This window comes from Neofelis nebulosa, chromosome 7, assembly GCF_028018385.1.
Source record: "Neofelis nebulosa isolate mNeoNeb1 chromosome 7, mNeoNeb1.pri, whole genome shotgun sequence".
NCBI classification, from domain to species: Eukaryota; Metazoa; Chordata; class Mammalia; order Carnivora; family Felidae; genus Neofelis; species Neofelis nebulosa.
This window is the reverse complement of record NC_080788.1, coordinates 116,946,148-116,959,893: the sequence shown is the minus strand read 5'-3', so window position 1 is coordinate 116,959,893 and position 13,746 is coordinate 116,946,148. Positions and strand designations below refer to the sequence as shown.

The window sequence follows — 13,746 nt, the reverse complement described above, 5'->3', positions numbered from 1 at the left end:
ACAAAGGCCCAGCAGGGAGGTTCTTCAGGCTTGTTTGGTGATTTTTGTGGGAAGGGCCTGGGCGAGCAGACTAAGTATATTGGGAAGCACACAGGGAAAACATCTTGAAAAAGTGGTGTAAAGGTGTCCACTCCTAAGCTGTTCCTTGGACTTTACAATATTGTGAAGGCCCCACGGGCAGCCTTCCGTCCCCTGTCTGCTTCTTTCCTTTCCCATTAAGGAAATCAAGAAGCACCACAGTTGTCTTGTTCCCTCTTTCCCCCTTTTCCTTTGCTAATTGCTTTTACCATGATCTTTCTCTTAAGTTCTGGTATGTAAAGATCAGAGAAACCCATAGATAGCCAAGTGCCAATCCATGCACTCAGGCCACAGTTGGCCCCAGAAAATAAGATCTCCTACTCTTTGCTAGAAAAAAATCTAGACGCTTCATCAGTTTATGCCAGCTAAAAGCCTCCGTTTCTCCTACAATTGATGTAGGGCCTGCATTTATTAAGATGTCAGAATAAGAGAATGTGAAATTTTCTCAAAAGATCACCCATCTTTGAATAAGATCCTTATTTTACAGAAGAGGAATATGAAGCCAGAGGAAAAGAGACGAGTTGCCCAAGGTCACCCAGGTGATTAGTAGATGATTCTGGGCTGAACTTTAGTTATCCTGACTACCAATTGAACAAACCCTCCTGTTCACTCGCAGTTCAAAGGGTCGGGTAGGGACGATTTTTTTTTCTAAAGGTCATAAAGCCTGCATATCTCCATTTGTGACTATGTGTGAGGATACAAGCTCCTGAGAGCAGGGACATTGTTTTTGACATTTGTAACAGTGCTAGGTGAACACATGCTAAAAAATGTTTATTCAATGAAGAATGTTAAAACAGGCTCCACTTGGTATAGTTCAGGCTCCTCTAGTGGGCAGCAGAGAGCCAGAAGCTTTAAAACAGCTCAGTTCTGGGGCCCCTGGGTGGCTCAGTCGGTTAAGTGTCCGACTTCAGCTCAGGTCATGATCTCACAGTCTTTGGTTTCGAGCCCTGCATCGGGCTCTGTGCTGACAGCTCAGAGCCTGGAGCCTGCTTCCAATTCTGTGTCTCCCTCTCTCTCTGCCTCTCCCCTGCTCATGCTCTGTCTCTCTCTGTCGCAAAAATAAATAAAAACATTAAAAAAAAAAATTTTTTTTTTAACAGCTGAGTTCTTTGGCTCACTCCAGCTGCTTTTTCTATCAAACCAGGGGAGAAAGTGTTTTTGAACGAAGTGTGCCACAGAACTCCTTCACAGCACCAACTTGATAAAGGGACCGGCAGAGAAGACTTTTATTAAAATCACTTACATCATCATTCGTTCATTGAACACTTATTAAGCACTTGCCATACACTAGAGACTTGTATAGATGTTGGAGATTCAAACAGTAGTACTCTCCTCTTTTCATGTTCTTTATATCCTTACATGCGTTGATCCTTGAACAATATGGGTTTGAACTGTGTGGGTCCACTTCTATGCTGATTTCTTACAGTACAGTACTGTAAATATTTTCTCATGATTTTCTTAACATTTTCTTTATTGTAAGAATGCAGTATATAATACACATGTAAAATATGCGTTAATTGACTTTATGTTATTGGTAAGGCTTCCAGTCAACAGTAGACTATTGATAGTTCAGTTTTTTTGTGGGGGAGGGGTGGCAAAAGTTACATGCAGATTTTCAACTACATGGGGTCAGCACCCCTAGCCCCCGTGTTTTTCAAAGTTCAGCTGTATAGTGAAGGCACTCTTTATACATTAAAAATAACAGACTGTGATGAGTACTTTGTGATATATATGAGTCCCAGGTGCTGAGGAGGGATTAATTCAACACTGCCTGTGGCGTCTAGAGGCTTCCTGAACCTGGTTTCCCTGGAGGTGCACTTTGTAGTTGTGGAAGTTCGCAGAATACGCAGGGAATGCTGTCTCCTCTAGACGGAGTATGGAGTAAATAGGGGATACAGGCAGGAAGGCAGCCTTTGACCTCAAAGTTGTAGTACAAAAGGCTTGATTGATATTCCTTGCTAAGAAAATCAGAATGAACACTGCAGGCAAGGGCAGAAGAATCCCACCATCTTTTGTATCTTAAATAACTTTCAGCATTGTCAAAGATGGACTTGAAAGTCACAATGAAGTTTCTTTCCTCTCCCCCACCCCATATTTGACCCTGTAGTCCTGTGAACATGAGTGTTACTGGAGCAGCCCTAAAAGCAGGAGTTCAGGACTTTCTCCTCTGGTGACCACGTAAGGGCTACTTTAATAGGTGGGAAGATAAAGGGTTAAACCAGGGACATTTCAGTGGCAAAACAGAAGCAAGGACAGATGGGAAGATTTCAGGGATAGCGTGGGAAATGTTACTCCGTGCCACTTGCGCTCTATTATGTCATCTCAAATAGTACTTGATAGGTGAGGCTTTCTCTGACCCACCCTGGCAAATGGTACATGTGGGGGCTGCTTCCTAAGCTACCGAAAGCACATGTTCGTGTGCCTGTTGGACTGCCAGCCTTGGTATCTTCTCATCTCTGTTCCGTTAGCCTTCCGATGACCCACAGAAGGGTGTGCTGGAGGGTCACTGAAGGAGAAAACAGACACTCATAGGTGACTGGATTACAGGCCATCTGGCAGTAAAAGCACTACCACCGAAAGCTCAATGATAGCAAGATACTACACGGATTACCATTCGATCTAACCTTTCATAGCACTTAAAAATTTTTACTTTTTAAATGAAGCCGGCAAGCTCTCCATCCCACAAGTATCCACGGAGGCTATGTGCAAGGGAGTGTTCTAAGAATTAGTCTGGGGTATGTTAAGTATCCTTTCCAGATCAGTTTGAACGCGACAGCGAACCCAATTCCGGTCTCTAAATCCCAATTGCGGGCCAAGGCGGCGGAACCAAAGCGTTGCCGCTTCATTTCCGGGCGGAGTCGCCAGTTTGTGGCGAGGGATCGATTGCTTTTGCCTGGCGGGGGTCGGGCCGGAGAGGACGGCGAGCTCGGCGGCTGCGGGCCAGCCTGGCGGTGTACGGCGTCCTCGTCGCTGGGGAGCCCGAGCTGCTGAGATCCGGGAGGCGCGCTGGGCCCGCGTCGGACGGCTCGGTCGTGTTTGCACACGCGCTGGTGCGAGGCCCCTTGTTGGTGATGGAGGTGGCGAGGTGAGAGCAGAGAGACGTGAGGAAGAGGTGGGCGGGCGGGTGCAGGGAACGGGTGTCGCAGCGGGCGGAAGAGCCGGACCCTGGCGCTCGAGGGATGGTCCGGAGAGTGGGAGTTTTAAGGCAGCCCGCGTCGAGGGCGACCCTTGCCGGAGGTAACAACATTAACGTACGTCAGAGCCAGATTTTAACCCCGGTGTGGGTACTTGCCAAGCCTGCGGACTGCGGTCACGGGGGACTCGATGCGGTTGCTTAATAATTGTGCGATTTTCGGCCTCTCCCTGCGTCAGTCTCCTGGTTTGTGAAATGGACTTGATTCGTATTTCACGTAGCTGACCAAAGGATGTATGAAGCGTTCAGCCCAACGTCTGCCAAATGGTAGGGATTCCCAAAGCGATGGCTGTGTTGTTCTTTGTGCCAGTACTGCTCACATGATACTCTTTTGTGTTCTGTGTTCCCTTCTACACCGAGTGCCCTGAGAATGAGGACTTTGTTCCATTGCTCCAGGGAGTGCAAGTTGACATTGATATAACGATGGAACGATTAGGCCTTGGAACCAGTTAGACCTCAGTTGGAATCCACACCACTCCTTTGATTTGCTGCGTGACCTTGTGCAGGTTGTTTTCCGTGGCCGCCTTGTCCATAAACACAATAATTTGGATAAAGCTGTGGGCGGCAAGGTAGGCCTTCCAATCGGAGTTAAGTCCAATTATACTAATTAGGCCGTGGACAAAGGCCATTTAATTGTAAACCCAACATGGTGTGCGTTTGGGAAGGATTATAAAATTATAAAATCTTTGGTCGTGTGTCAAATATACTAATTAACCTGTTGGCATAGTTGGAGTCAGGCAGACAGAAAATATGTGCTCATAACGTAGCAAAATTACTGGAATGAACTCAAGTCATGCATCCACTTTTCCTTGTAGCAATATTATGTAAAGAGCAGCATGTTATTACATAAAGCCCATAATTACTATAACATCTTCAAGGTAGATTATATCCTCTGATAAATGTTGCCAATCTTTATGGAACAACATTCAGAAGAGGGTTTTAAAGTACCAGGGACACACTAATAATTTTCTCCTTTCCTTCTCAGATAATGCTCTTGAAAACATACGGATTTTGGTGCTTCAGCTTCTTCTCTGTTCCTCAGTTTCCCTTGCTGAGATCATCAGTGACCTGCTGCTTTCTAAATCTAGTATTTTCTCATCTGTAGCCAACCTGTTAGCTGCATTAGTTCTATCCGCAACCTTAATTCCTTTTTGCTGTGTAGGAAAATATATGCACAATTTCCAGTGATTAGAATGTGGATATCTTTGGGAGTGGTGGGGGATCATCCTTCTTACCACAAGAATATTTTTATTGTTTTGGGGAAGTCCTATCTAAGTGTGACAGGAAAAAAGGTAGAAATATCTCACAAATAAGGATCAACATTATCATCATAATCTTCCATTAAAAAAATAAGACATCTTAAATATGTTTGAAAAGCAAATGATAAGCTTTTACATATACATCATCATATACATCATCTCCCTAAAATAGTTAAGGAGCACCTGGGTGGCTCAGTCGGTTGAGCGTCTGACTTCGGCTCAGGTCATGAACTAGCAGTTAATGGGTTCGAGTCCCATGTTGGGCTCTGTGCTGACAGCTCAGAGACTGGAGCCTACTTCTGATTCTGTGACTTCCCCCCTCTCTCTCTCTGCCCCTCCCCTGCACGTGCTCTGTCTCTCTCAAAAATAAATAAACATTTAAAAAAACCTTTTTAAATTGTTAAATAATGAGATAAAAATTATCCACAAGGTACCACTGGACACTTAAATTCTTTTCAAACTTAATGAAATACGAGTCAGTGAGAATTTAAATAGTATTTTCTATGTGTTGGATTGTCAAAGATTAAAACATTTGATAATGTATAATTAGTGAAATGATTAGTGAAGATGTCTACAAATATGCGCACTGTTGGTATTAATAAATTTGAGATGAATTTGATACATTTATCAGAATTTAAAATGGGTATGCCTTTTGACCTCACATTTCCGCCTCTGCAAAGTAAATATTTATCAGATGTTCTTTACAGTGTTATTTGTAATTTTGAAGAAACGAAAAAAGGAGGTAGTTTATTTATCTAAAAGAAAGCTTTGGCCTTTGTTTATTTATATCTATGTGTTAGGATGATATCACTTTATTTTTTTTTTTTTTAAATTTTTTTTTTTTCAACGTTTTTTATTTATTTTTGGGACAGAGAGAGACAGAGCATGAACGGGGGAGGGGCAGAGAGAGGGAGACACAGAATCGGAAACAGGCTCCAGGCTCCGAGCCATCAGCCCAGAGCCTGACGCGGGGCTCGAACTCACGGACCGCGAGATCGTGACCTGGCTGAAGTCGGACGCTTAACCGACTGCGCCACCCAGGCGCCCCAGGATGATATCACTTTAAAAATACATGGGGGACGGGGCGCCTGAGTGGCTCAGTTGGTTGGGCGTCCAGCTTTGGCTCAGCTCACGATCTCATGGTCCGTGAGTTAGAGCCCCGCGTCGGGCTCTGGGCTGATGGCCCAGAGCCTGGAGCCTGCTTCCGATTCTGTGTCTCCCTCTCTCTCTGACCCTCCCCCGTTCATGCTCTGTCTCTCTCTGTCTCAAAAATAAATAAACGTTAAAAAAAAAAAAAATTTAAAAATACATGGGGAGAGGACTTCTAGTTCTGACCAAGACGGAGCGTGAGTGCCCCCTAGTACTCCCTCTGAACAACTAAAGTCCCCGGACATAAGATAGCAGACAATTATAGAAGGACTTTAAACCGGAAAAGAAGATACCAGACTGCCTAGGAACCTCATAAAATTCAGTTAAGCAATGAGATGAAGTGGTCTTCTGGCTTTGGGATAACAGATATTTCCCTCATTTCTTATTGCTGACAGATCTTTTGGCAAATAGCGAAGTGTATTAAAAAAAAAAAGTCCTTGGGGTGCCTGGGTGGTTCAGTCGGTTGAGTGTCTTACTCTTGATTTTGGCTCAGGCCATGATCTCAGGGTCAAGCCCCATGTCGGGCCTCCCTAAGCATGGAGCCTATGACTCCATGAGATTCATATTCTCTCTCTCTCTTTGTCTCTCAGCAACAACAACAAAAAGGAGTTCTTTATGGCGAATTCAGACCATCCTAGGCCTCTTGAGAGTTACTCCTTCCTTTTTGGAATGAATGCCCTGTGGGCAGGATGGCTGAAAACCAGAGGATAGTCCCTGCAGAGTCCTGTGCTTCTGAAGAAACACTCTTATGAAAGCTGTATCGAAGCAGGTGAGAAATATAATAATTTTTATTAACAAGTCTAATCTACTTGAAAGGCACTGACATAGAGGTTGTTGGGACCCTTGGCTCACATAGCAGTTTCTGAAGAAATCCTTTTATTATTATTTATTTTTATTTTTATTTTTTGAAGAAATCCTTTTGAAAAGCAGTGGAATTTAAATTGCTCAGACCATGGTAAGGGGTATGGGGACTTTGGAAAAGAAGAATATGTGAAACAGATCATGGTCTCTTAAGCAGGGCATTACAGGGCAAGGAAGAGGAGGGCTGGGGTGGTCACAGTGGAATCTATCTTTCTGGGTCCTTTTAGTCATTTGTATCATCTGCTCAGTCTTTGGAAATGGTATAATTCACTTTGGCATCAGTAAACCTCTACTTTCCAGTTCTACAGGATTTCTAGCTCAGTGTTTGAAAAGAGATCGAATTCCTTGTCAATTCCTTGACAAAGCCAGGTTTCTCCAAAACATCATGCCCTTGTCTTGCCCTCCCTTCCTCAGCTTTCCCCACTCTCTATTTCCATCCATTTCCCTGCGGGTCTTCCTGTTTAGCAGCAGCAATATTGTAATACCAGTGCCCAGAATCCAGTGTTGGTGAGTGAGATCTGTGATACAGTCTGCAGTGCCTGGGCCTGTCAGAAGCAACGCCCATATCTGCCCTGGACCATCTGTGGAGCCAGGTTTGTTCTGGCTTCAGAGTGACTGTGGTTAGCTCTCTGACCTTCCCAGATTGTGTGAGCAGCTTAGATCACTAAGAATCTGTTTCACACTTGAAAGCAGTAACCTAGACTGATATAAACGTTTATAAAGCATCTGCTAGCTGACAGGATCTGGTGCTGCAGAAATGACCAAGGAATTTACAGTGGAGTGGGGGAAAACCGACAACTAAAGAAATAACTACAGGGCTTCCACAGCCAATAGTGATAGACCAGGTAATTCAGATCAAACTCTGAGAAAACCAGAAAATCTAGGTCGATTTTACAATAGAAAATCTACTTGAGGCATACAAGATATAATAAGATAAAGGATTATCAGGCTGTGAATGGAGAGAAGAAAGGAATCCAGAGAGCTGAGTATGGAATTTGGTGTTGTTTTTCCCGTGGGAGTATTTCTGCCATAGGCTGAATGTTCGTATCTCCCCCCCCCAAATTCACGTTGAAACCTAATCCTCATGTGATCATGGTCTTTGAAGGTGGGGCCTTTGGGAGGTGGTTAGGTCATGAGGGTGGAGCCCTCATGAATGGGATCAGTGCCCTTATAAAAGCTCCACAGGGGCGCCTGGGTGGCTCAGTCGGTTAAGCATCCGACTTTGGCTCAGGTCATGATCTCGCAGTTGGTGGGTTCAAGCCCTGGGTTGGGTTCTGTATGGACAGTTCAGAGTCTGGAGCCTGCTTCAGATTCTGTGTGTGTGTGTCTCTCTTTCTGTCTCTCTCTGCCCCTCTCCCGCTCATACTCTGACTCTCTCTCTCTCATAAATAATAAATATACGTTAAAAAATTTAAATAAAAAATTTAAAAAACATTATTTCAGGGTGCCTGGGTAGCTCAGTCAGCTAAGCATCCGAACGCTGACAGCACAGAGCCTGCTTGGGATTCTCTGTCTCCCTCTTTCTCTGCCCCTCGCTCACACTTTCTCTTTCAAAAATAAACACACACACACACACACACACACACACACACACACACACACACACACATTGTCTCAGTCCCTGAATTTGGATCAAGGTATTTTGGATTACTGTTGCCTCTAGCCACTGGCAGGAAAAGAAAAAGTGAAATTCTTTCTGGAGAATGTTAACACTGTTAGGTCACAGATTAATTCTAATTTTGGAAATGTAATGTTAGATAAAATTTGAAAAGAAATAACTAGGCACACAAAGAGACAAGGTAACATGTAACATAAACAAGAACCAGCAGAAACAACAAATATTAGGTTCACGAGGACTCTAGCTGTTGGAGTTACCAGCCAGAGACTTAGAAAACTGTGTTAATAGATTTAAGATGATAAAACTCAATGTTTTTAATTTTGGCAGAGAACTGGAACTATCAAAGACATAGTAGATTAGAAAAAGAGCCAAAAGATACTGTAATATGAAAAAATAATAACAAATACTTAAAACTTAGTGGGTAAAAGAATGAGAAACAGAGCACAACTGAACAGAGAATTACCGAACTGAAAGAAAGTTCTGAAAAAAATATCCTGAATAAAACATGGAGACCCAAAATGATGAAAAATAGTGATGAGAAGGTAAAATACAAAGAAGATGCCACGAGAATGTCTAATCTACATATAACTGTTAAAGGCGAGTGGAAGGAATGGAAGAATGAATCTCGCAGACAACAGAGAGTGAACAAAGCGATAAAGTTTATCGAGGGAAAGTATAAAGCTCTCGAGAGTGAGAGAGGTCCTGACTGGGTAGCCGTCAAGGATTTTTGTCCCTGACCTTATCAGAGAGTTTGTGAGGCTCCACTCATGGCGCCTAGCCCAGGCAGGTCTGGAATATGCTGCTTCTTCAGCCTCCCACTTGAACCTGCAGTCTGCTTCCCTGAGGCTCCCTTATCTCTCCTCGCCTAATGTTAACCCTTTCCCTATTCATAACCGAAGTTCTGGAAAGCAAGTCCAAAATGAATGGGGCAGAAGCTACGTTTGAAAAAACTAATGGTTAAGAATTTGCCAAATCTCATGAAAGATATCAAGCTGCAAATTCAAGAATTGTTACAAACTACATCCAGAATAGTAATAGCAGTAATAGTCCTAAGTGCATATCACAAACAATTTGCTGAAAACCAATGATAAGGAAAATAACTATAAAAACAGTGAGGGAATATCTTTAGGTTGTCTAGCTACCAATAGTACTAAAAATGGAGGGGAAAATTTTTTCTTCTGATGCCAGATTATAAGAAAACCTACAACAAATGTCAGGCTTAATGGCGAAATGTTGCAGTCATTCCCTTTGAGATTAGATCAGGGATTCCCACACTATCCCTACCACTTATATTCAACAATGTACTGGAAGTCCTAGCCAATCCAGTAAAGCAAGAAAGTGAAAATAATTGTTAACAGATCGGAAAGAAAATTTTAAATGTCATTATTTGAATGTGATTGTGTGAAAAATCCAAAAAGCTCCACAAATGAGTTTTTAGAAGTAATGAGTTTAACAAGTTTGCATTTCAAGATCAAAAGACAAAAATCAATTGTATTTCTATATACCAGGGTAAAAAAATGAAAGTTAGTTTTAGAAAGAATACCATATATATTAGCATAAAAATAGCCAGTATTTTGCATCAAATAAAAGGCATTCAAGAACTAAAATAGAAAATATTATTGAGGCTAAAAAGTGACCTAAAATAAATGTATGATGTACCTACCATTTCATGGATTATAGGATTCGAAATCATACAGATATCTCAATCCAGCATGATCTATAAATTCAATGTACCCTGGTGACATTCCCAGCAACTATTTTGTGAAATTTGAGAAGATGATTCTAAAGTTTATGATGGAAATTCACAGGGCTGAGATTTGCCCAAGACGGTAATTAAGGTATACGTGCAAGGATAGACAAATAGCCAAGGTCAAAAAATAATGCAGATTACAGGGAGAAGACCCAGACGTATCAATACCTGATTTATGAAAACAATTAAAAACACAAGGTAAAGGAAGAACTTCTAGGTATATAGTGCTAGGACAAAGAAATGTGCACGTGCCAAAAAAAAAAAAAAAAGATTCCTATCCTATTACTACATAAAATCAGTATTTCATTAGCTATACATCTCCATGTAAGGGATTATTAAAATTTTAGGTAATATTAGATAATATATTAGTTAAGAGCAGAAAAATAATGTTTTAGGTGTATTTATTTTTGAGAGAGAGTCAGCGCATATGCGAGGTGGGGAAAGGCAGAGAGAGAGAGAGAATCCCAAGCAAGCTTTGCACTGTCAGCACAGAGCCCTACATGGGGCTTGAACCCACAAACTGTGAGATCGAGACCTGAGCTGAAATCAAGAGTCCGGTGCTTAACTGGCTGAAACACCTAGGTGCCCCCAGAAAAATAATTATTAAATAGGATATAAAACAATTTACTATAAAGGAAAATATTGATAAATTGGGTAATACCAAAATGAAGAACTTAGGTTCATCAAAAGATAATTTTAAGAAAGAGAAAAGACAAGCTTTAAACTGGGAGAAGATATTTGCTACACATAAAGTCAATAAAGGGCTTGTGTCCATAATATAAAATGGACTTATGAATTATGAATCAAAAGTAGAAGGACAAAGCTTTCACAAAGGAGGATATCCAAATTGCCAATACAAATGTGAAAAGGGCTCAGCCTCATTAATCAGAGAAAGAAATGCAAATTAAAACCACAATGAGATACCACTACACATGTAGCAGAATGGCTAAAATATTTTTTTAAAAGAGGAAAATGGTAGGAATTGGCAAGGATGTGGAATAACTAAAAATCTCACACACTGCTGATGGGGTATAAATTGGCACAATCAGTTTGGAAACAGAAACGTGTGCCTGTGCATCAAGGTACGTGCATGAGATTGTTCATCGCCGCATACTTCATAGCAGTCAAAAACTAGCATCAGCCAAAAAATCTATTATCAGTAGAATGAAAAACACATGAGGAAGGGTGAGGATGCCAACTGAGGCATATAGAGCTGGAGCAGAACATGAAACTAACCAGATAGGATGACAGATTAGAAGTGGCATTGACAAAGAGCGTGAAACTTCAGTGAGTGAGGCTCCAAGATTTCTGAGTTGTGCTGGTCACCAGTATGGGGGAAATAGAAGACAGAACAGGTTGATCTCATTTTGTTGGTTTAACAAACGTGACTGAGCACCATTTATATCCTAGGCACTCTGTAGGATCTGGAAATAAACTGTGAGTAAGAGTGCACAGTCAGCTGAGTCTTCATTTGAGCTTTACAATGGCCGTTTGAAACCGGACAGTCATTTACATTTGACAGATGGGCTTTTGTGGCTCTGAAATGTCCTCCTAGTTGATGGTGAATCTGAGACTCAACTCAAGCCTTTTTGCCTCAGCGCTTTTTCTTCAGCCAAATGAGGAGAGGATGTGGATGGGAACAGTGTGTGAGGCCTCTGAGGAGCACATTTCCCCACCCCAGAGGTGCCTGTAACAGCCAGAGACTCAAAGCTCATGAACAAGCTTATGTTCACTGTAGGCAAGCCAGGGCAGGGTGACCAGCCAGCTCTCCTGTTTCGCAGGCTTCTGTAACAACCATCAACTTCTCTTATTGCTCCTCCTGGCCTGGTTCATTTCATCCAAGTGTTTTCCATCAATTATTTGGATGGCTGTTGAGTCGTGGGCACTGAGCAAATTATCAGAAACACACACACACACACACACACACACACACACACACACACAGAGACACATTGTATGCCTTCAAGGAACTCTCAAATTCTAATCTGTGGATAAAGGCAGATCTATAGGCCAGTGAGAGAAATGGAGGGTTTGGGGGCTTTGAGAGTCATAAAAGAGCATGGCATAGGAAGCACAGAGGAGGAAGTGATCAGTTCTGGGAATTTAACCTTGAAAAGGGGTAGTGTTACTTTCAGGACAACTGAGCAGATACTCAGGAAAGTTAACAGGTCTAACTAAGCCACAGAGCCACCACAGTCTGTTGTGTTAGAGGAAACTTTCTGAGGTCTTGGTATTTGCATGTTTGTATTAGTAAGCAGCAGCTGATTATGTTGAAATATAAGGCAAGATCAATATTCTTAAGAAGGTGGAAGTATGAAGAGGATAGAAGACAAATGAGTATATGCTTCAAAGGAGGCTTGGTAAAAAAAATCAGAGTAAAACCAAAACCCGTACAGGTTTTATCCTGAAATGGCATCATACATAGAACGCAAGGGAAGAAAATTTTTCAAGAAGACAGTATCCACCTGTGCCAGATGCTTGAGACTTTATGTGAGAAGAGAATAGAGAACTGATTATTGAGTTTGGCCGTGTGAAGGTTGTCAGGGTTTACGAAAGTCATTTCCGAGGAGGAATAGAGATAAGGGTGACTTAGAGTGGATTGAAGAGAGAATGGGAAGTAAGGAAGTGGAAACAGCTAATGTGGAAAACTTCTGAGTAGTATTTTGCAGTTAAGGGAGGTAGAGAATGGAGTGGTAATTAGAGAGAGAAGACTAAGTTGGTTAAGGTCATAAACCTTTTTCACACTGGCAGTGGAAACCCTTGAAGATTTCAGAATCAGAAAATTCACTAAACGTGTAGGGCGAAAGGGGCAGTAATAACTTGGAGAAGGTGAAGTTGAGAGACCAGTGAGCAGATGGTCCAGGAATAAGGGGATAAGGATATGAACCTGGGTGGTGGCCACCAGGATAGAAATTAACAAACAGAAATGAAAGCTGTCTTAGAAAAATGGTGATCTTGCTGAAAGATTTTCAGCAAAATACCCAAGTCGCTTGGAGACAAAAGTGTGGACATGAAAGGAATCTAAAAGGAAACTAACACCGAAGAAAGGAGTTAAGGCATATGTCTTACGTGGAAAGAAATGATATTAAATGTACGCACATATATTTATACATTTATGCACCAAGGGCATACAATGTACTGGAGGACACCGTGGTTAAGGGCCCTGGGTAGAGATCGTCTGAGAAGTTTGTTCGGTTTGCTTCTTGGTCTTCAACAGCCCCATCTGGTAAATGGTAGGACCTTAGGCTTTCCTCAGTCATGCCCCTCAGGTGTTCCCAAAAGGACAGGGCCATGGTACACATTGTCAGGACTTGCCCTCTGTTCTGGGGGACATCAGTGTAGACTGCTGGGCTCATGGGGCCTTTGCTCTGCACTTCTGTCCGGTGGTCATCTCGAGTCTGTCTCCTCTCACCTTCTCCTCTGCACATCTGTGATCCTCAGTCGGCCAGCTCTCTCAACATTCCTGTTGCGGGGGAGCTGGTTTGTTATGCTCCAACTCTGGTTAGGATTTGGATACCTGCTCTCCATGTTGCTGCCACCCAGAGCCAGTTTTGTCTCTTAGCTGCTGCTACGACCTTGGGCAAATTACTTAACTTCTCTGTGCTTTTGATGTCTCACTTAGGAAATGGTAAAAATATTACTGCTTACCTTATAGGTTTGCCTTGAGTATTATTAAATAAGTTACTATAGAACTCTTAAATATATTAGTGTATGTAGAGAGCTTAGGATACCACTTGGCCCATAAGTATTTTTACAATATTGTAATTGTGCTCACCTGATACTGTAGATGAAACCAGATGTTTGGCCCTTCTTTCTTTCTGCCCAACAGAGCCCTACT

General features: G+C 42.3%; 1 long non-coding RNA gene across 1 annotated transcript in view; it reads left to right on the top strand.

The window, feature by feature from the left end:
- The first annotated feature begins 4,386 nt into the window (after positions 1-4,386).
- LOC131517433 (uncharacterized) overlaps positions 4,387-13,746 on the top strand; it is a 55,072-nt gene continuing 45,712 nt past the window's right edge. Inside the window, exons 1-2 of the long non-coding RNA XR_009264593.1 lie at positions 4,387-4,466; positions 6,270-6,448. This is a non-coding gene — a long non-coding RNA (uncharacterized LOC131517433). The remainder of the gene's footprint in view (positions 4,467-6,269; positions 6,449-13,746) is intronic.